Genomic DNA, 23067 nt, shown 5'->3' on the forward strand with positions numbered 1-23067 from the left:
AGCAGGGCTAGTACCGCCGTCCTCGGGCGTATATACGACGAGTGGAGATTCCTGGAACTGGCACTGACAAATGCCTCTCTGCCTGGAGCTGCCGCTCGGTGGCTGAGAGGGCCGAAATATCAACAGTCTGAGGCCTGAAGAAGATGGCGTCTCATCCATCAGCAGCGTCAAGAGTCTCGACTGCCCGGTCCTGGCACAATTTTTTTTTTTTTTATTTACTGCTGCTATAAATCAAACATGAAAAGTAAATGCACAGGCCGTATAACTTTCATTTGCAGTGGAAATACAGCATCTATAGTAGATATAGCTGCAAAAACTTACAATGGCATAAAGTCTCAGGGAGTAAGTGGGATCAGCTGAAACATTTTCTCCAAAATTTCAGTAAATTACCGTGAGCCTTTGCTGTAGTAGCATAGTGCCACATGAAGGCAGTACTTAATGAATAACCAGGAGATTTAGAACTGACTGTCACATTTTTTATCAGTGCACAGCAGCACAATAATGCTTAAGAGATTGTACCAGTGGCAACAAGGAAACATTTTGCGTTGTACAGACCAACCATATGTGTAACATGATCGTATTCATTGAGTCTTATAGAAAAATTTCACTAAGGGAAATTTTATTCCATGTTAATAAAGTAAGATACCAAAGAATTTTTCTTAACCGTTAGTGTTCACTTCTGAGACATACATAATGCACCCAGCAAAGTTTTTTTATTTATGAAATCAAAGTCGTATAAGAACTCAACGGCAGATATTGAAACCTTTTAACAATAATCCACGTTACACCAGTGCTTCCCCCCTTTATTACCTTGTTTCATAGGAAATATTTCCTTATTATATCTCGAAATCTGATGTGTTTCAGCGCGGTTGCAACATATAGCATTGAGGGAGAGCAGTGTGTTATTCAGGACTATTAATGCTTCCCTTAGATCGTCACACTAGTTCTGTACACACATTAAAGAGACAAATTAAAGGCTCAAAGTTGGTCTGTTACTTTCTCAATTACATCTAATAATACTGGTAAAATCATTACAATATGTATAAGAAACTTATCGCTTCTTTCAATAACACTCAGTTGTTCACGGGCTAAGACAAATAAACTACTGGCCATTAAAATTGCTACACCACGAAGATGACGTGCTACAGACGCGAAAATTAACCGACAGGAAGAAGATGCTGTGATATGCAAATGATTAGCTTTTCAGAGCATTCACTCAAGGTTGGCGCAGGTGGCGACACCTACAACGTGCTGACATGAGGTAAGTTTCCAACCGATTTCTCATATACAAACTGCAGTTGACCGGCGTTACCTGGTGAAATGTTGTTGTGATGCCTCGTGTAAGGAGGAGAAATGCCTACCATCACGTTTCCAAATTTGATAAAGGTCGGATTGTAGCCTATCGCGATTGCGCTTTATCGTATCGAGACATTGTTGCTTGCGTTGGTCGAGATTCAATGACTGCTAGCAGAATATGGAATCGGTGGGTTCAGGAGGGTAATATAGAACGCCGTGCTGGTTCCCAACGGCCTCGAATCACTAGCAGTCGAGATGACAGGCATCTTATCCGCATGGCTTTAACGGATCGTGCAGCCACGTCTCGATCCCTGAGTCAACAGACGGGGACGTTTGCAAGACAACAACCATCTGCACGAACAGTCCGACGATGTTTGCAGCAGCATGGACTATCAGCTCGGAGACCATGGCTGCGGTTACCCTTGACGCTGCATCACAGACAACAGCGCCTGCGATGGTGTACTCAACGACGATCCTGGGGGTACGAAAGGCAAAACGTCATATTTTCGGATGAATTCAGGTTCTGTTTACAGCATCACGATTGTCGCATCCGTGTTTGGCGACACCGCGGTGAACGCACATTGGAAGCGTGTATTCGTCATCGCCATACTGGCGTATCACCCGGCGTGATGGTATGGGGTGCCATTGGTTACATATCTAGGTCACCTCTTGTTCGCATTGAATGCACTTTGAACAGTGGACGTTACATTTCAGATGTCTTACGACCCGTGGCTCTACCCTTCATTATATCCGTGCGAAACCCTACATTTCAGCAGGATAATGCACGATACAGAAAATGTTCGACTGCTGCCCTGGCCAGCACATTCTCCAGATCTCTCACCAATTGAAAACGTCTGGTCAATGGTTGCCGAGCAACTGGCTCGTCACAATACGCCAGTCACTACTCTTGATGAACTGTGGTATCGTGTTGAAGATGCATGGGCAGCTGTACCTGTACACGCCATCCAAGCTCTGTTTGACTCAATGCCCAGGCGTATCAAGGCCATTATTAAGGCCAGAGGTGGTTGTTCTGGGTACTGATTTCTGAGGATCTACGCATCCAAATTGCGTGAAAATGTAAGCACATGTCAGTTCTAGTATAATATATTTGTCCTATGAATACCCGTTTACATCTGCATTTCTTCTTGGTGTAGCAATTTTAATGGCCAGTAGTGTAGATACGAGCGAGACACTCTGCAATATTTCTCAAGTTGGTCGTATCATATACACGGCTACTTATGTTTACACAGCCATTTTCAAGCGTTTACCTGCAATATCAATAAGAAAGTTGTAATAGGAACAAATTGAAAATCATATTTATCTTATTGAAAAGTCAAACATTTACGTCAGAAGGCCAGCTGACAATTGAAGAGTGGAAACTGAAAGGGTTCTATTATTTTTTTCACGAAATGCCATTTCAGTGCCGTTGTGGTCCCAGTACTCTGTTGCAAGTCGTAAACTTGATCAAAGGGTCAAACTATGGAGACAATGAAACATGCTTTGGTAGATGGGGCATGCACCTTGTGTTAAGCTGTGCTTCGCCCTGGTGTTCCAGAATTTAATAGATATGAGAACTGGATTTTATTGACTACAGTTCTATTAGTTAAAAACCTAATGCTGTATTTTTGTGTTTCTGTTATCACAAGTAATACCTAATGCCTTAGTATAAATGACACTTAGAACAAAAACTTTCTTTCTATTACTTTGTCGGAAGCAGACATTTTTGAGAACATGACTGGGTACAGAATACAAATTGATTCTTGCAAAGAAGAAAGTAGCAACCGGCCACTTTAAAGAGTGCTGTTTATTTACATACAAAGCACCGTTAACAGTTTCGAACCGAAAGGGTCATCTTCAAAGTGCCGTTCACGTTTATATTACATTATTTGTTGCTTCCGTTAGTCCTTGGACAAAAACCTAAAAATTAATGTAAAAAATCAGAAATATAATTTAAACGTTAAGAGCCGTCTTCTGATGAACCTATCGGTTCGAAACCGGTAGAAACGCTATTTTGTGTAAATAAATAAACTTATTAGCATAGATTGGTTGCTGTTTTCTTCTTTGCAAGTATCAGCTGTGAGAACTTTCCTATTAGCACTTAGAACTAGTCAGATTCCTGGTATGACGCTTGGATAGTTCTTAATAAATATTACTTTTAGCAGTAATGCGGTGAACAGCACAGTTATATGGTATCAGAATAACTTCTCAGTTATTTGGGTTCAAATAAGTTACGTGCAAACGGATGTACACTGGTTTTTCAGTCTAGTGCCAAATATTAAATTTGTCGTTGACATCGTATTTTATTTCCAGTCTTCAGTTGTAGCTGCGTATTTCGGTACCAGAACTGGCGCCAAAAATTAGAACCAACGGGTGTCCTGAGCTGATATAGTGTGCATTATGGAACATCACATCATCAAGAGTTTGTGTGAAGTTTGGAAGGCAGCAGACGAGGTACTGGCGGAATTAAACCTGTGAGGACGGGTCGTGGGTCGTGGTTGGGTAGCTCAGATGATAGAGCACTTGCCCGCGAAAGGCGAAGGTCCCGAGTTCGAGTCTCGGTCCGGCACACAGTTTTAATCTGCCAGGAAGTTTCATATCAGAGCACACTCAACTGCAGAGTGAAAATTTCATTGTGGAAACATCCCCCAGGCTGTGGCGAAGCCATGTCTCCGTAATATCCTTTCTTCCAGGAGTGCTCGTTCTGCAAGGTCCGCAGAAGAGCTTCTGTGAGGTTTGGAAGGTAGGAGACGAGGTACTGGCGGAATTAAAGCTGTGAGGACGGGTCGTTAGTCGTGCTTGGGTAGGTCAGTTGGTAAGGCACTTGCCCGCGGAAGGCAAAGGTCCCGAGTTCGAGTCTCGGTCCGGCACACAGTTTTAGTCTGCGAGGAAGTTTCATCTCATAACTGCTTACCTTTACAAGAAGCACACATAACCGAAACGAAACAGGAACATAACAGAGCGAACGTAAAATAACGTCAGAATTCACTGTCGAGAAAAAGAGTACTACATCCTCTTATAGGTTTCCACTTCACTCAAGATCTATTGTTGCAACATTGCATACAAGGTGTGATTCAGAAGTTTGAAGACTGATTCATTTCTGCGTTGGGGAGCGCGCACGGACCGGTTCCGCTGGGTGGTGGAAGTAGTTGGGGGTCTCAGGGAACGGACTGATGCTGAGGCAGTTGCCTCCAGAACCCTGGAGAGTGCGCATCGCTTGCAGCGTGACTGCGTGTCATTGACCTCGGTCGTAAAGTGGGAGAGGCGAAAATGGGTAGCACCTGGAGCAGCGTTATGCGATTAAGTTTTGCATGCGACTGAACAAAACCGCCACGGAGACTCTCGGTATGATTCAAGAGGTCTTTAAGGAAGAAGCCATGACCCGTGCAATGGTTTTCATGTGGCACAAACGTTTCAAAGACGACCGCGAGAATGTTGATGACGGCTACTGCTCTGGGAGGCCCTCATCAAGCCGAATGGATCAAAATGTCGAGAGAGTGCGGGAACTTTTAAACAATGACCGTCGTCTTAGTACTAGACTAATTGCCGATAGACTGGCGCTCAGTAAGAGTACGGTGTGGAGGATTGTGACGGAGAATTTGATGTTGCGAAAAGGGTGTGCCAAACTGGTGCCAAAAGTTTTGTCGGTGGAACAGAAGAAACGGCGCATGGTCGTTTTCGAGGAAACGCTCCAACGGTTGAATGTTGATCCGAACCTTTCGGAGAAAGTAGTTACTGGTGATGAGACCTGGGTCTACAAGTACGATCCTCAGTCAAAGCGTCAAAGCTCAGAATGGCACACTGCTTCCTCTCCGAAGCCCAAGAAAGCTTATGGTAAAGGAGTGATTTACAAGGAGTTTGTTGCTCGTGGACAGACTGTCACAGCTGACTTTTACGCTGGAGTGCTCCGCTGCTTGAGGGATAGAGTTCGCCGCGTCCGCTCGGCGATCAAGGGCGATTAGATTCTCCACCACGACAACGCGCCCGCTCACACGTCGCGCGCCGCTGCCGAAGTTTTGGTCAAGTTCAATGTGACAACACTGCCGCAGCCACCCTACAGCCCCGACTTGGCTCCAAGTGACGATTTCCTCTTCCCCCGAATCAAGACAGGCTAAAAGGGAAGCGATTCAATGGCATAGACGCAATCCAGCAGGCTTCGACGAGAGTCCTTGACAGCATGATGCCCAAGGCCTTCCAGAAGGGCTACGAACAGTGGAAGACGCGCTGGCAGCGTTGTGTTGATGCTAAAGAATCATATTTTGAAGAACTTTAGTCCGTTGTACTTAAATGTCCAATAAATATCTAGTTGTGAGTTATATCTCGTAAGTTTTGAATCACATTCTGTATGAGAAACACGAAATTATTTCATTTACACATAAATAGCTCAAGCGGATCTAAGGTACCAGGTATCAACCCATGTCAAAATACCCATATTAGCAAATTAGCAAGTGGCGACAATGCAGGCGCTGACTCTGACATCCAGTCGATCTTGCAGATGGCCAATACTGTCCTGGGATACGTTCCGCCACGGCTGCTCGACCTCTTCACGTAGTTCAGTAAGAGTTGTTGGTTGGCGAGTCGCACGAGAGTCACTTCTCGTACCATCATACCTCACACGTGCTCGGTTGGAGACAAGTCCTGAGATTGTGCAGGCCAAGTAAGTTGTTGCACGTCTTGCAGAGCACGTTGAGTCTCACGGGCAATGTGTGAGTCTAACAACGTTCTTCACGAGCAGAACGTTGTTTAGTGTCCCCTTCAGAAACACCAAAGGTGGACGAAGTTCATCGCACTTCAGACCATAAGTGCTGGAATGGTGCCAGTGTGTTCAAACGGCTCTCAGCACTATGGGACTTAACATCTGAGCTCATCATTCCCTAGAACTTAGAACTACTTAAACCTAACTAACCTAAGGACATCACACACATCCATGCCCACGGCAGGATTCGAACCTGCGACCGTAGCGGTCGCGCGGTTCCCGACTTTAGCGCCTAGAACCGCTCGGCTACTCCGGCCGGCTGGGGCCAGTGTGTCTTGGACGAAGGCACTCTAAAATACAGCTCTGACCAGGTCTACGTACTCGCAGACGATCATCATTTGCGTTCAGGCAGAACCTGTTTTCATCGCTGGAGAAAAAAAATGGTTCAAATGGCTCTGAGCACTATGGGACATAACTTCTGAGGTCATCAGTCCCCTAGCACTTAGAACTACTTAAACCTCAACAACCTAAGGACAACACACACATCCATGCTCAAGGCAGGATTCAAACCTGCGACCGTAGCGGTCGCGCGGTTCCCGACTTTAGCGCCTAGAACCGCTCGGCTACTCTGGCCGGCTGGGGCCAGTGTGTCTTGGACGAAGGCACTCTAAAAGACGGCTCTCACCAGGTCTCGCAGACGATCATCATTTGCGTTTAGGCAGAATCTGTTTTCATCGCTGGAGAAAAAAATGATTCAAATGGCTCTGAGCACTATGGGACTTAACATCTGTGGTCATCAGTCCCGTAGAACGTAGAACTACTTAAACCTAACTAACCTAAGGACATCACACACATCCATGCACGAGGCAGGATTCGAACCTGCGACCGTAGCAGTCGCGCGGTTCCCGACTTTAGCGCCTAGAACCGCTTGGCCACCGCGGCCGACTCATCGCTGGAGACCAAGGGGCGCCATTCCATTTTCCAAGTTATCCTCTGTCGCAACATTCGAGACCATGCATTTCGATGCTGCGGCGTGAGTGGAAGACGGGCTGGAGGTTTGTGTGCCTGCAGTCCCACTGCTGATAACCGTTTCACAACAGTTCGTCGTTGCACGTCTGGGCTCACAAGCGCTCTTATTTGTGCTGTGGTTGCTATAAGATCTGCCACTGCTGCACTTAGAATACGAAAATCCTCGCTGGCGTCTGTGCTGCGTGGACATCTAGAACCTCGTCTACGGGTGTGAGAACGTTCAAGTGACCACTGATAACAGTATCGTGGCACAACTGACGCAGCACAAGCAACTTGTGGACCACCGCACCACTCGGAAGGCCATAATTCGACTCCTTTCAAACTCGCTCAGTTGGCTGGAAGAAGCACGAGTGCGTCTCAGTGGCATGGTTGCGTGCTTGCTTCACACATCTGCATCGATCTGACCCTTCTGGCTGTGAGTTTTCCTATTAAAGGGCAGACACAGACGGCGCTCTGATAGCTACACAACTATGCTATCTCTTAGTGGAAAACATTGAAACCATTACGAGTACATCTACTATTCTCCAGGTGACATATGCCATGACTGGATCAAAATCGATGTCGTCTTTCTAGCTGTACTAATTGTTTTTCTGGCAGTGTGGCTTCCCAGCAGAAAGGTCTCACAGGCATGAAAGCAGCAGTTAATGCAAACGAAATGTCGTTGCTGATTTAGAAAATATCCATTAATTTATGGTGTGAAGTAGCTGGACAAAGAAAAACTCGGGACCAAAAACAGTCCGGCGAGCTGCATAATGGCGTATTGGGCCATCTACGAACGTAATAAAACAGCGATATTGCGTGCATGGATTGTACAAGTCCTTGTCAGGTGTCCCGGAGATCATGTACGCCAAGGTCAATCATTTCCCGTAAATTACAGGCCGTTTGTTTGTACACATAGAGAGGGCTCCTTGTATAGGGTTCATATCAAGCGACTTTGGTTACCAAGGCATCAGTATGAGTTCGAAATCACACTCCTCAAACCACAGTAACACGATTCTGGCTTTATAGTTGGACAGTTAGTTTGCTGGAGCATTCTATAGCAGTCGGGAAAGACATGAAGCTTGCGGGGATGCAGATGGTCTGTGTTAATGGCCACGTAGTCCACAGCTCTCATTCAGTCTTTGATCAACTACCAAAGGTCCTATGGAAGCCCAGGTGAATGTCCCGTATAGCATAATAACACTCCCTCCGGCCTGCATCGGTGGCGGCGTGCATGTTAAGAGCCGCCGTTTGCTTGTATTAATACATGTCCTGACACGACCATCAACCCAGTGTTAAAGGGAACGTGAGTCATCCGAACAGCCAACACGTTTCCACTGATGCACAACTCAATCTCAATGATACCGTTCCCACTGCAATCGCAGCTAACGTGGTCGTTGGTTTTAACATGGCGACGCCCAGATGTCGTCTATTGCGGATCTCCACGATGAACGACATGTGCTGAACGACGTGCTCTATACATTTATTCCCGTATCAGTAATGTACGCTGTCATCATACACTATGTGATAAAAATATCCGGACACCACCAAAAACATGCATTTTTCGTATTAGTTGCATTGTGCTGCCACCTACTGCCAGGTACTCCGTATCAGCGACTTCAGTAGTCACTAGACATCGTGAGAGAGCAGAATGGGGCGCTCCGCGAAACTCACGGACTTATAACGTGGTCAGGTCATTGAGTGTCATTTGTGTCATACGTCTATACGCGAGATTTCCACACTCCTAAACATTCCTAGGTCCACTGTTCAAATGGCTCCAAGCACTATGGGACTTAAAATCTGAGGTCATCTGTCCGCTAACCTAGACTTCAATTACTTACACCTAACTAACCTAAGGACATCACACACATCCATGCCCGAGGGAGGATTCGAATCTGCGACTGTAGCAGCAGCGCGGTTCCGGACTGAAGCGCTTAGAACCGCTCGGCCACAGCTGCCGGCATAGGTGCACTGTTTCCGATGTGATAGTGAAGTGGAAACTTGAAAGGACACGTAGAGGCTGACTTCGTCTGTTGAACGACAGAGATCGCCGATATCTGAATAGGCTCGTAATGTGTAACAGGCAGAAATCTATCCATCCCATCACACAGGAACTGCAAACTGCATCAGGGTCCACTGCAAGTACTACGACAGTGAGTCGGGAGGTGAGAAAACTTGGATTTCATGGTCGAGCGGGTACTCGTAAGCCACACATCAGCTCTGAGGGATGAAGTAGTGAGGACAGCAGAGGATCAAGTGGGTAAAAAGACGAGGGCTAGATGAAATCCTTGGGTAACAGAAGAAATATTGAATTTAATTGATGAAAGGAGAAAATATAAAGACGCAGTAAATGAAGCAGGCAAAACGGAATACAAACGTCTCAAAAATGAGATCGACAGGAAGTGCAAAATGGCTAAGCAGGGATGGCTAGAGGACAAATGTAAGGATGTAGAGGCATATATCACTACGGGAAAGACAGATACTGCCTACAGGAAAATTAAAGAGACCTTTGGAGAAAAGAGAGCCACTTGCATGAATATCAAGAGCTCAGATGGAAACTCAGTACTAAGCAAAGAAGGGAAAGCAGAAAGGTGGAAGGAGTATATAGAGGGTCTATACAAGGGCTGTGTACTTGAGGACAATATTATGGAAATGGAAGAGGATGTAGATGAAGATGATATGGGAGATACGATACTGCGTGAAGAGTTTGACAGAGCACTGAAAGACCTGAGTCGAAACAAGGCCCAGGGACTAGACAACATTCCATTGGAACTACTGACAACCTTGGGAGAGCCAGTCCTGACAAAACTCTACCATCTGGTGAGCAAGATGTATGAGACAGGCGAAATACCCTCAGACTTCAAGAAGAATATAATAATTCCAATCCCAAAGAAAGCAGGTGTTGACAGATGTGAAAATTACCGAATTATCAGTTTAATAAGTCACAGCTGCAAAATACTAACGCGAATTCTTTACAGACGAATGGAAAAACTGGTAGAAGCGGACCTCGGTGGAGATCAGTTTGGATTCCGCAGAAATGTTGGAACACGTGAGGCAATACTGACACTACGACGTATCTTAGAAAATAGATTAAGGAAAGGCAAATCCACATTTCTAGCATTTGTAGACTTAGAGAAAGCTTTTGACAATGTTGACTGGAATACTCTCTTTCAAATTCTATAGGTGGCAGGGGTAAAATACAGGGACCGAAAGGCTATTTTCAAATTGTACAGAAGCCAGATGGCAGTTATAAGAGTCGAGGGGCATGAAAGGGAAGCAGTGGTTGGGAAGGGAGTGAGACAGGGTTGTAGCCTCTCCCCGATGTTATTCAATCTGTATATTGAGCAAGCAGTAAAGGAAACAAAAGAAAAATTCGGAGTAGGTATTAAAGTCCATGGAGAAGAAATAAAAACTTTGAGGTTCGCCGATGACATTGTAATTCTGTCAGAGACAGCAAAGGACTTGGAAGGGCAGTTGAATGGAATGCACAGTGTCTTGAAAGGAGGATATAAGATGAACATCAACAAAAGCAAAACGAGGATAATGGAATGTAGTCGAATTAAGTCGGGTGATGCTGAGGGAATTAGATTAGGAAATGAGACACTTAAAGTAGTAAAGGAATTTTGCTATTTGGGGAGCAAAATAACTGATGATGGTCGAAGTAGAGAGGATATAAAATGTAGACTGGCAATGGCAAGGAAAGCGTTTGTGAAGAAGAGAAATTTGTCAAAATCGAGTATAGATTTAAATGTCAGGAAGTCGTTTCTGAAAGTATTTGTATGGAGTGTAAATAGTTGGGACAAGAAGAGTATAGAAGCTTTCGAAATGTGGTGCTACAGAAGAATGCTGAAGATTAGATGGGTAGATCACATAACTAATGAGGAGGTATTGAATAGAATTGGGGAGAAGAGGAGTTTCTTTGACAAGAAGAAGGGACCGGTTGGTAGTACATGTTCTGAGGCATCAAGGGATCACAATTTTAGCATTGGAGGGCGGCGTGGAGGGTAAAAATCGTAGAGGGAGACCAAGAGATGAATACACTAAGCAGATTCAGAAGGATGTAGGTTGCAGTAAGTACTGGGAGATGAAGAAGCTTGCACAGGATAGAGTAGCATGGAGAGCTGCATCAAACCAGTCTCAGGACTGAAGACAACAACAACAACATTGTCGCTACAATGATGCCCTTTCGTGTTTTCTCCGCTTATATACTTTCTTTACCGTGACACTTGCGGGCAAGATGACCACTCGGCTTTCAATGGCCATGACGTCTCACGTGGTCCAGCCACATTAATGTGACCACTGCCTGTCTTCGACGTCAACACGCAATAACCATTCACAGACGGCAATTCGTGTTGTGTTGGGGGGGGGGGGGGAGGGGGGGAGCGAAAAGCAGAGCAGGCGTTGTCGGTATACAGAAATGGAGCGATTTATATGACATGCAAAAGACATGATTATTGGCTTTCGGGCCAAGAGTGGAAACATTTCCCAGGAGTCTAAGTTTGCAAACTGTTCGCGTACCGCTGTGGTTAAAGTATACTGACCTCCCAACTCAGACACATACCCGGCTCATACAATAATAAATAGTGTTAACTTCAATTTACCCTCGGTATGTTGGGCAAAATACGTGTTTAATTCCGGAAGTACGCTTAAATGATCGTTCGAATGTGTTCTAAACGCATTTTCTAAATATTTATTTCGAGCAGTTAGTTCATAGGCCCACGCAAATAGTAAATGGTTGTGAAAGTAGACTTCACCTCTTAGCAAACAAATAATCCTGAACTAATAGCAAGCCCCAAAACGGGTACAGGAATAAGTGAACGCATGGTTGTCGTAGCGAGACTGAATATTTTAACTCCCAAAGTCTCCAAAACTAAACGAAAAATATACCTGTTCAGGAAAGCAGATAAAAATTCACTTGACGCCTTCCTGAGAGAGAATCTCCACTCCTTCCAAATTAACAATGTAAGTGTAGACCAGATGTGTCTCTAATTCAAAGAAATAGTGTCGGCAGCAATTGAGAGATTTATACCAAAAAAATTAACAGACGACGGAGCTGATGCGCGTTGGTACACAAAACGGGTCAGAACACTGTTGCAGAAGCAGCGAAACAAACATGCCAAATTTAAATGAACGCAAAATCTCCAGAATTGGCGATGTTTTACAGAAGCTCGAAATTTAGCGCGGACTTCAGTGCGAAATGCCTATAATAGTTTGCACAACGAAACTTTGTCTGGAAACCTGGCAGAAAATCCAAACAGATTCTGGTCGTATGTGAAGTATGTTAGCGGCAAGAAACAATCAATGCCTTCTCTGCGCGATAGCAATTGAGATACTATCGATGACAGTGCTACTAAAGCACTGTTACTAAACACAGCCTTCCGAAATTTGTTCACCAAAGAATACGAAGTAAATATTCCAGAATTCGAATCAACAACAGTTGCCAAAATATATAACTTAGAAGCAGATATTCTCGGAGTAGTGAAGCAAATTAAATCAATAAAAGCAAATCTTCTGGTCCCGACTGTATACCAGCTAGGTTCGTTAAAGAGGCAATAGCTGCCTGCGTATATAACAATCATATACAACAGCTCGCTCGACGAAAGATCCGTATGTAAAGACTGTAAAGTTGCAAGGGTCACACCAATATTCAAGGTAGGCAGTACGAATAATCAACTACATTACAGGCACATATCGTTAATATCGATATACAGCGGGATTCTGGAACATATATTGTGTTCGAACGTTATGAATTACCTCGAAGAAAACGGTCTATTGACACACAGTCAACAAGGGTTTAGAAAACATCGTTTTTGTGAAACACAACCAGCTCTTTATTCGTATGAAGTGTTGAGTGCCATTGAAAAGGGATTTCAGATCGATTCCCTATTTCTGGATTTCCAGAAGGCTTTTGACACTGTACCACACAAGCGGCTTTTAGTGAAATTGCGTGCTTATGGAATATCGTCTCAGTTATGTGACTGGATTCGTGATTTCCTGTCAGAGAGGTCACAGTTGATAGTAGTTGATGGAAAGCCATCGAGTAAAACAGAAATAATTTTTGACGTTCCTCAGGGCAGTGTTATAGGCCCTCTGCTGTACCTTACCCATGTAGACTACCTGGGAGATAATATGACCAGCCTTCTTAGATTGTTTGCAGATGATGCTGTGGTTTATCGTCTAGTAAAGTCATCAGAAGATCAAAATAAATTCCAAAACGATTTAGAAAAGATATCTGTATGGTACGAAAATTGGCAGTTGACCCTAAATAATGAGAAGTGTGAGATTATCCACATGAATGCTAAAAGGAATCCGTTAAACTTCGTCTACACGATAAATCAGTCAAAGCTAAGGGTCATAATTCAACTAAATACATAGGAATTACAATTACGAACAACTTAAATTGGAAAGAACACATAGGAAATGTGCGGAAGCTGAACTGAAGGCTGCACTTTATTGGCAGGCCATTTAGAAGATGCAACAGGTCTACTAAAGAGACTGCCTACACTGCGCTCGTCCGTCCTCTTTCGGAGTATTGCTGCACGTTGTGGGATCTTTACCAGATGGGATCAATGGAGTACATCGAGAAAGTGCAAAGAAGAGCAGCACGTTCTGTATTATAGCGAAATAGGGGAGAGAGTGTCTCTAAAATGATACGGGATTTGTGGTGGACATAATTGAAATACAGCCGTTTTTCGTTGTGGCGGAATTTTCTCACGAAATTTTAGTCACCAACTTTTTCCTACGAATGAGAAAATATTTTGGTGACGCCGACCTGCATAGGCAGCAACGATCATCGTAACTAAATAATGGAAATCAGAGATAGCATGGAAAGTTAGAGGTGTTCTTTTTTTCCGCACGCTGTTCGAGATTAGAATAACAGAGAATTATTGTGAAAGTGGTTTGATGAACCCTCTGCCAGGCACCTAAGTGTGGCAGGTACATAGTGCATGACAAAACGGTGCCATCCAAAACTGGCACAGAGGGAACTGTGGTGCACCACGGACAATACATGACAGTGTCTGTTCTTTCGGACATGTCCGAAAGAACAGACACCATATCCATATAAATATTTATAATTCTGGGATTACCGGCCATGACCTTCCTCTTCTGTGCGGATGCACACATATTACCCGAACTCTTACGGGACTTGGTAAGAAAGCCTTCCACGAGTAATGAGTGTGTTTGGTAGGGACACTACAATGTAGTGTGTGGACATATAAGGTGACAATGTGGGTCTCACGGGAGGCGTGCGTGAGATAGTCCCTGCAGTCGCACTATCATCTGTGTCCTCGGTGGCTCAGAAGGGTAAAGCGTCTGCCATGTAATAAGGAGATTCCGGTTCCGAGTCCCGGTCGGGGCACACATTTTCACCTGTCCCCGTTGATATACCGGGTGATCAAAAAGTCAGTATAAATTTGAAAACTTAATAAACCACGGAATAATGTAGATAGAGAGGTACAAATTGACACGCATGCTTGGAATGACGTGGGGGTATATAAGAATTTATAAAAAGTATTGGTAGACGCGTGAAAGATCTCTTGCGCGCGTCGTTTGGTGATGATCGTGTGCTCAGCCGCCACTTTCTTCATGCTTAGCCTCCTAAGTCCCCAGACCTCAGTCCGTGTGATTATTGGCTTTGGGATTACCTGAAGTCGCAAGTGTATCGTGATCGACCGACATCTATAGGGATGCTGAAAGGCAACATCCGACGCCAATGCCTCACCCTAAATCCGGACATGCTTTACAGTGCTGTTCACAACATTATTCCTGGACTATAGCTATTGTTGGGGAATGATGGTGGACATATTGGCCATTTCCTGTAAAGAACGTCATCTTTGCTTTGTCTTACTTTGTTATGCTAATTATTGCTATTCTGATCAGATGAAGCGCACATTTGTCGGACATTTTGAGAACTTCTGTATTTTGTTGGTTCTAGTAAAATCCCATGTCATTCCAAGCTCGTGTGTCAATTTGTACCTCTCTATCTACATTATTCCGTGATTTATTCAGTTTACAAATTTATACTGACTTTTTGATCACCCGGTATATCAACGCCCGTCACAAGCGCAAGGTATTAATATATAATTCTAATTTCATTCATGACACGGGTGAACGACAGCTGCGGAGGCGTGTACGGGCGAACAGATGTGCAACTGTCGAGCAACTGACCGCCCGGATAAACCAACGTGTCCTCAGCGACCGTTGAACGAAGACTGTTGCGTAGCAGACCTCTGGTTCATACACCCATGATGACTGCCGTTTCTCGGTGGCGAAGTCCGGAATTTGCGAGGTAATACCGCAAATGTACGTCCATTGAGTGGCGACAGGCGTCGTTTCCAGATGTATCACGTTTCATACTCCGTCGGACAGTTGGCCGTTGGCGTCTAAGGCGTGGAATGTCTGAAAGCAAATGCCATGCAACAATATTGTGGTCTGGGGAATGTGTTCGTGACATTCGCTGGGTGATCCAGTCATTCTGGAAGACACAATGGATCAACACAAGTATGCATTCATCCTTGGAGACCATATCCACCCCCACATTCAGCACTATGGTATCTACAAGAAGGACATCGTAACGTATGTGCTTGCTTCGGAGAGTACCAGGGTGTTAAACATACTCCTCTGGCCATAAGCTCCCCGGATTCAAACCCAGTCGAGAATTTGTGGGACCACCCCGATCTGGCTGTTCACGCCATGGATCCTCAACCTCAAATTTCGCACAGCTGGCCTTGGCACTGGAATAAGCATGGCTCCACATCCCAGTCTGTACCTTTCAGAACTGTTGTATTTTCCTGGTGGATTGTAATGACACTGTAATATTTGCCTTGTATATGCCGAACGAATAAATAAAATAAGAACCTCAATGACTCTTTTCCTACTGTTTCTTTTCTTCTGCTTGTGCCTTTGTTCCCGCGGATACGCAGGGTCGGCATCCTTAATCAGATGTGGCAATGTTAGTTGAAGGGGTGGCCGGATGCCCTTCCTGCTGCCACCATGTACTCCCCGGGAAGGAATTAGTGTACCACAACTGCCTGCGACTAGTCTAATCCCTGGAATAATGCGAAAGTGTTCAGATGTCTGCGAGCCGTGTAACTGAGGCGGGACGTGGGGACCAGCCCGGTATTCACCTAGGGGGTGTGTGGAAAACCGCCTAAAAACCACATCCAGGCTGGCCGGCACACGGCCCTCGTCATTAATCTGCCCAGCGCATTCGATCTGGGACTGGCGCGCCTACCCGAGTCCAGGAAGCAGCGCCTTAGCGCTCTCGGCTAACCTGGCGGGAATTCTTTTCTTACTGTCTGCACTACAAAATTTGTTTATTCAGGATTTCGACATTGGCCACATTATTTTTGGAAATGTGTGGTAAGATATTATGGGACCAAACAGCTGAGGTCATCGGCCCCTAAGCTTACACACTACTTAATCTAACTTAATCGATCTTACGCTACGGACAACACGCACACCTATGCCCGATGGACGACTCGAAACTCCGGCGGGAGGAGCCTTGTGGACCGTGACAGGACCCCTCACACCGCGCAGCTACCCAGCGCGGACATTAATCACTGGACAATGTACACTACTGGCCATTAAAATTGCTACACCAAGAAGAAATGCAGGTAATAAATGGGTATTCATTGGACAAATATATTATACTAGAATTAACATGTGATTACATTTTCACGCAATTTGGGTGCATAGATCCTGAGAAATCAGTACCCAGAATAACCACTTCTGGCCGTAACAACGGACCACCTCTGGGCGTAACAACGGCCTTGATACGCCTGGGCGTTCAGTCAAACAGAGCTTGGATGGTGTGTACAGGTACAGCTGCCCATGCAGCTTCAACACGATACCACAGTTCATCAAGAGTAGTGACTGGCGTATTGTGACGAGCCAGTTGCTCGGCCACCATCGACCAGACGTTTTCAGTTGGTGAGAGATCTGGAGAATGTGATGGCCAAGGCAGCAGTCGAACATTTTCTGTATCCAGAAAGACCCGTACAGGACCTGCAACGGGCGGTCGTGCATTATCCTGCTGAAATGTTGGGTTTCGCAGGGATCGAATTAAGGGTAGAGTCACGGGTCATAACACATCTGAAATGTAACGTCCACTTTTCAAAGTGCCGTCAATGCGAACAAGAGGTGACCGAGACGTGTAAGCAATGGCACCGCATATCATCACGCCGGGAAATATGCCATTATGGCGATGACCAATACACGCTTCCAATGTGCGTCCGCCGCGATGTCGCCAAACACGGATGCGACCATCATGATGCTGTAAACAGAACCTGGATTCATCCAAAAAAATTACGTTTTGCCATTCGAGCACCCAGGTTCGTCGTTGAGTACACCATCGCAGGGGCTCCTATCTGTGCTGCAGCGTCAAGGGTAACCGCAGCCATGGTCTCCTAGCTGATAGTCCATGCTGCTGCAAACGTAGTCGAACTGTTCGTGCAGATGATTGTTGTCTTGCAAACGTCCCCATGTGTTGACTCAGGGATCGAGACGTGGCTGCATGATCCGTTACAGCCACGCGGATAAGATGCCTGCCATATCGACTGCTAGTGATACGAGGCCGTTGGGATCCAGCACGGTATTCTGTATTACCCTCCTGAACCCACCGATTCCATATTCTGCTAACAGTCATTGGATCACGACCAACGCGAGCAGCAATGTCGCGATACGATAAACCGCAATCGCGACAGGCTACAATCCGACCTTTATCAAAGCCGGAAACGTGATGGCACGCATTTATCCTCCTTACACGGGGCATCACAACAACGTCTCACCAGGCAACGCCGGTCAACTGCTGTTCGTGTATGAGAAATCGATTGGAAACTTTCCTCATGTCAGCACGTTGTAGGTGTCACAGGCGCCAACCTTGTGTGAATGCTCTGAAAAGCTAATCATTTGCATATCACAGCATCTTCTTCCTGTCGGTTAAACTTCGCGTCTGTAGCACGTCATCTTCGTGGTGTAGATATTTTAATGGCCAGTAGTGTAGTTCATCAGTGCATAAAGCGAGCGACCCGCCGACATAGCGGAGTGTGTTAATATGCCTCTACTGCAATTAGCGGAGGCGTGCAGGCTTCACATCGAACCTGTCTGGTGGATGAAGTATGGGGTGGTAGAGCTGGTTGGCCTTGATGTGTTTTTCAGATGGTTTCCTACATCCAAGTAGATGAATACTGGGCTGCTACTCACATCCTTTCTCAGATACACGTTACGCAAACATTCACAAAATGGTCTCACACATGAACGTGTGACTTACTCTTGCTGCAGATGGAGGGGGTACATTAATTCTCTCCTGGGTGCTGGTGGTATCATCAGGAAGGGCACCCAACCACTGGCTGTTACCAACAACGGCTCAACCAATTTGAAAATGCCGGCACCATAGCACGTGGCACAAAGCAGGGAAGAAGAAGAAGATCAGTGTACATAGTGTCAAATCCGACTCTTAACTTCTGCTTTTTACGATTTACCTAAACGATCTGGTTGATGGTATTGACAGCGGCATTAGACTGTTTGCTGATGATGCTGTAGTCTACAGAAAAGTAGTATCACACGATAGTTGTGAACAAATCAATGAGGATTTGCAGAAAATAAATGCGTGGTGTAATGACTGGCAGTTATCTCTCAGTATTAGTCAGTGTAACCTACTGCGTATAACAAGGCGAAAATCCCCATTAATGTACAAGTACAAAATAAATGCCCAGACTTTGGAAGCGGTAACATCCGTCAAGTATTAGGGTGTGGCTATTGGAAATGATCTCAAATGGAATGATCAGATTACAGAAGTAACGGGCAAGGCGAACTCTAGATTGTGGTTTATTGGTGGAATCCTGAAGCGATGCAGTCCTTTAACAAAAGAAATTGCTTACAATATGTTAGTTCGTCCGGTCTTCGAGTATTGTTCGCCTGTAAGGGGCCCTCACCAGTTCGGTCTGATTCCAGAGATTGAGAAGGTCCAAGGAAGAGCGGCAAGATTCATGACTGGTACATTTAGCCATATGCGAGAGCGTTACAAATCTCATAGAGAGTTTGAAGTGGGACACACTTGTACATAGACGACGCGCTAAGCAGAAGGGGCTGCTCACTAAATGCCGAAATCCGATCTTCGCCGAGGATGTGGAGCATATATTATAACCACCAACTTTCAAATCGCGTAATGATCATCATTCAAATATAAGGGAAATAAGAGCTCGTACGGAGGCGTTCAGACAGTCGTTTTTCCCTCGCGCGATCCGCGAGTGGAACAGAGGGGGGGAAATATGACTTTGGCGCGAATTGTACCCTCCGCCACACACCGCTTGGTGGCTAGCGCAGTATGTATATAGATGTAGATGTAAGACTGTCGTAGTAAAGTTATCATTTACTGCTTTTTTTCATCCTAAACAAAAAATAATCTATGAATGAATGATGGAAAAACTCTGAAACAAAATTATATGTACCTTCCAACGGAGAAATTCTTGTTGGTTTTCTTTATTCTGCATTCTTAGATTTTCTCAAATATTTCTTGTAATGTTAAAGGTACATCGTGAGGGCTTGGCACAGTCGGGATAATCTCTGAATATGCTATCAGAAGCCACCCTAACAGAGTTCGGCTAGATACGCCATAAAGGAACACCGTATCTGGTTCTTCGACCCTGGTGCGAATTTTTGGAGAGTGGATAGGTTCAGCAGCAAGTTGTCGGATAACTACAGTTGGGTTTCAAGCGCACCAGTATACACACGAAATGCACCTGATGTACGAGTTCACTTATGCTAAGTCTGTATTACACGACACCTCTATCGACCGAGGTCTGCATTAGCACCCTAAGCGTACAAGGCTGGAATAGACCTATTACACAATACATCTAACGTGTAGGTCTGCACCACGACCCCAGTGATATGTATTCTGAACTACAGACTTGTCTACATCGTTGAGCGTAAAGTTGATATTTTTGTAAAGCTGCTTTTTACTCATACTGAAACGTCCGAGAGGTCTTCTCAGCCTTGCTTCACGTTTTCCCCATCGCCACGCCACGCTGTGTGAGCACGGGGAAGGGTAGAGGGGAGAACTGCTAACTCGCTGCATTTAAATGGCACTGCATACTATAGAAATTCTTGCAGTCCATCTGTGGCATGAATCAGCAAACAAGTATTTTTAATAGTATTAGTTGAAAACAGTCTTGGTGGCAATTTTAGTTTTTTTATTTATCAACTACGCGTTTCACCTTATTTAGGCATCTTCAGGCTGATCTTAATTTCGTATTTCTTGAGACGATCCTTTAGACAGTGTAGGCAATGGGCATCGTCGAGTACATCAGGCCAACATCGCCTTCGTTAAAGTCAGTAAATACTTTCTAGATGGACGTGAGTGGCTCCAAGACCTGCATAAGGCGTACACGTTCACAGGATCGTGTGCGCGTTATGCAGGTCTTGAAGCCACTCACGTCCACCTGCATTGCTGGCTTAACTACGCTTCGTCCTCCTTTGTTTGGGAGGGAAGAAAGTAAATACTCGAACTCGGGACCTTTGCCTTTCGCGGGCAAGTGCTCTACCATCTGAGCTACCCAAGCACGACTCGCGCCCCGTCCTCACAGCTTTACTTCCGCCAGTACCTCGTCTCCTACTTTCCAAACTTCACAGAAGCTCTCCTGTGAACCTTGCAGAACTAACACTCGTGGAAGAAAGGATATTGCGGAGACATGGCTTAGCCACACACAGTTTTAATCTGCCAGGAAGTTTCATGTCAGCGCACATTCCTCTGCAGAGTGAAAATCTCATTCTGGAATGTGTACTGACTAATCATTTACGTAGTATCATGTTTTTTCATGCACTAGTGTTGTTCACTTCAGTTCACGTGTAGCTCATTATGAAATATGAAGAAGTGTCAACCATCGTAGACTTATCTTTCTCGAATACCTAGAAATGTCGTTATTTAAGCTTTCATGTGACATGGTAAAAATTAATTGGTTTTTGTAAAATCACATGATTACATGTTTATGGGTATTCTGCAGTGAATAGGTGCTGGTAAATGTCACGGAGATATAATGCGACAATGCATATTTTCATTTTTCACTTGTCTTATGACCTTCGTATAAATATCCGTATAACTAAATTGTTTACTCGAGGTGCGGCCTGTTTCTTTATTTGGTGCCTGCTACTCTCGGCGTAATTTTCTTCTGCGCCGTGACGATGCACTGGTCGCTGAAAGAAAAATACCTTAAAACTTAAAACTAATTGGTTTACGTAGCTCGGTGGATACTGATACATTCCATACTTTGTTTAAATTCATAGACATTCGTTTATTATGTTACCCATTATGATCATCTACCCTACAAAGAAAATTGTTTGACATTTCTTACGGTATTTTGTCGTTTATCCTTAGCTTACACGTCTCGTATATTTTTTCGTAATGTTTCCTTTTGCTTGTAAATATGTTGTATGTAGCATACTATTCAATTAAGTTGCTGTGTACATATGTCAATAGGTTCCTTAGTTCTTAGATAGTAGATGCAATTGCTTACAATTTCCGTTTACTTTGTATTTAAGTTAGGTAGATGTACATGTCGCATTCCTATTTGGTTGCGCCTTCTGCCGGTCTGTCCCGCATGTGCACAGGTCAATGTCTCCCCTCCTGCTACTGACGTCAACTCGTATTGTTGAGCGCCGACAGTTGAGCCATAAGCTAATTTTGTTTATACTTTCGCTTCGCATGAAGCGGTGTATTACTTCGCATTGTTTTTGATTTTATGTTTACGTGTACAAATCAAGAAAACCACTTATGCCAATATACATTACTTTATCTTAAAATACACTCCAGAAGAAAAATTACTCCTAGAGTTTGTACACAATTATCTTGTGATAGAAAGTAAAAAATGATACCTAGCTTCACCATTCAATAAAAGCTGTTATATCTTTGTGAGGGTGGGGACACTTGTCTCTCCCTGTTTTCTCATAGGTTAATCTGTACGTCCCAGGGTATGGTATTTTGGAAATTATATATGGTCCAGAATAGAGTAATTACCACTACTTATTCAGTTTGCCAGATTTTGTCGATTCAGGGTGCGTCCGTGACAGGACTTGCTGCCCTTCAAAAAACTGTGTAACACATTTTAGTTTCTTATTATACATTTTCTTTCTTTACTCGACCCTGTTTTCTAGTGTAACCACGGTTCATTTGGTTTTCTCTTGTAGTGTCCTTTCTGTCGTGGGTACTTATGGGATGGGCGACTCCCACTCATTTGTTTGTTTTGTCTGGAACATCAATTAATTAGGTGTGAAACCTGTTGAAGAATGTGGAAGGTTATTGACAACTTGCATGAAAGAAGTTACTCGCCTTCTCAAATTTGGAAAATAACAAATGGTTCAAATGGCTCTAAGCACTATGGGACAACATCTGAGGTCATCACTCCCCTGGAATTAGAACTACTTAAACCTAATGACATCACACACATCATGCCCGAGCCAAGATTCGAACCTGCGACCGTAGCAGCCGCTCGCGGTTCCAGACTGAAACTCCTAGAACCGCTCGACCACAGCGGTCGACGACAGAAAATAACAAAATGTTGCAATTTTTCAGTACATTTGCCTACTCCATAATGTCCCCATACTTGATGTGTGTGTGTCACGAATTCGTTGATATAATCATCAGGAATACACACAAACCATTGATCAGATATTTCATGTATCCTATGAAACAAAACGCCCAGGTACTCCTGATGCCATTTACTTATCTTTCCACTTTAACCCTGCTTAAGGTTTTGCGTGACTTTACTCCATCTGCGATTTTGCTATTGTATAGTTTTCAATTGCTTACAAAACTTATGGTAATCAGACTGTTGTGTTGTACCTTGCATTAATAACGGTTTGATTTCTGCATCTTCCTTCATTAATTCACTAAATTCCTCTAAACCTTGTGTTAACCCAGGCAAGGCATCTGCAATAACATTCTGACTTCATTTAATATAAATGATCTCGAAATTGAATTCTTGTAAATATAGACACCACCTGGCTAACCTATGGCGTGGTAACAGTTTACATGTTAAAAGAAATGACAGTTACTGATGGTCACAGTGAACTTT

Source organism: Schistocerca piceifrons, chromosome 4 (genome assembly GCF_021461385.2).
Source record: "Schistocerca piceifrons isolate TAMUIC-IGC-003096 chromosome 4, iqSchPice1.1, whole genome shotgun sequence".
In the NCBI taxonomy this organism is placed as follows: domain Eukaryota; kingdom Metazoa; phylum Arthropoda; class Insecta; order Orthoptera; family Acrididae; genus Schistocerca; species Schistocerca piceifrons.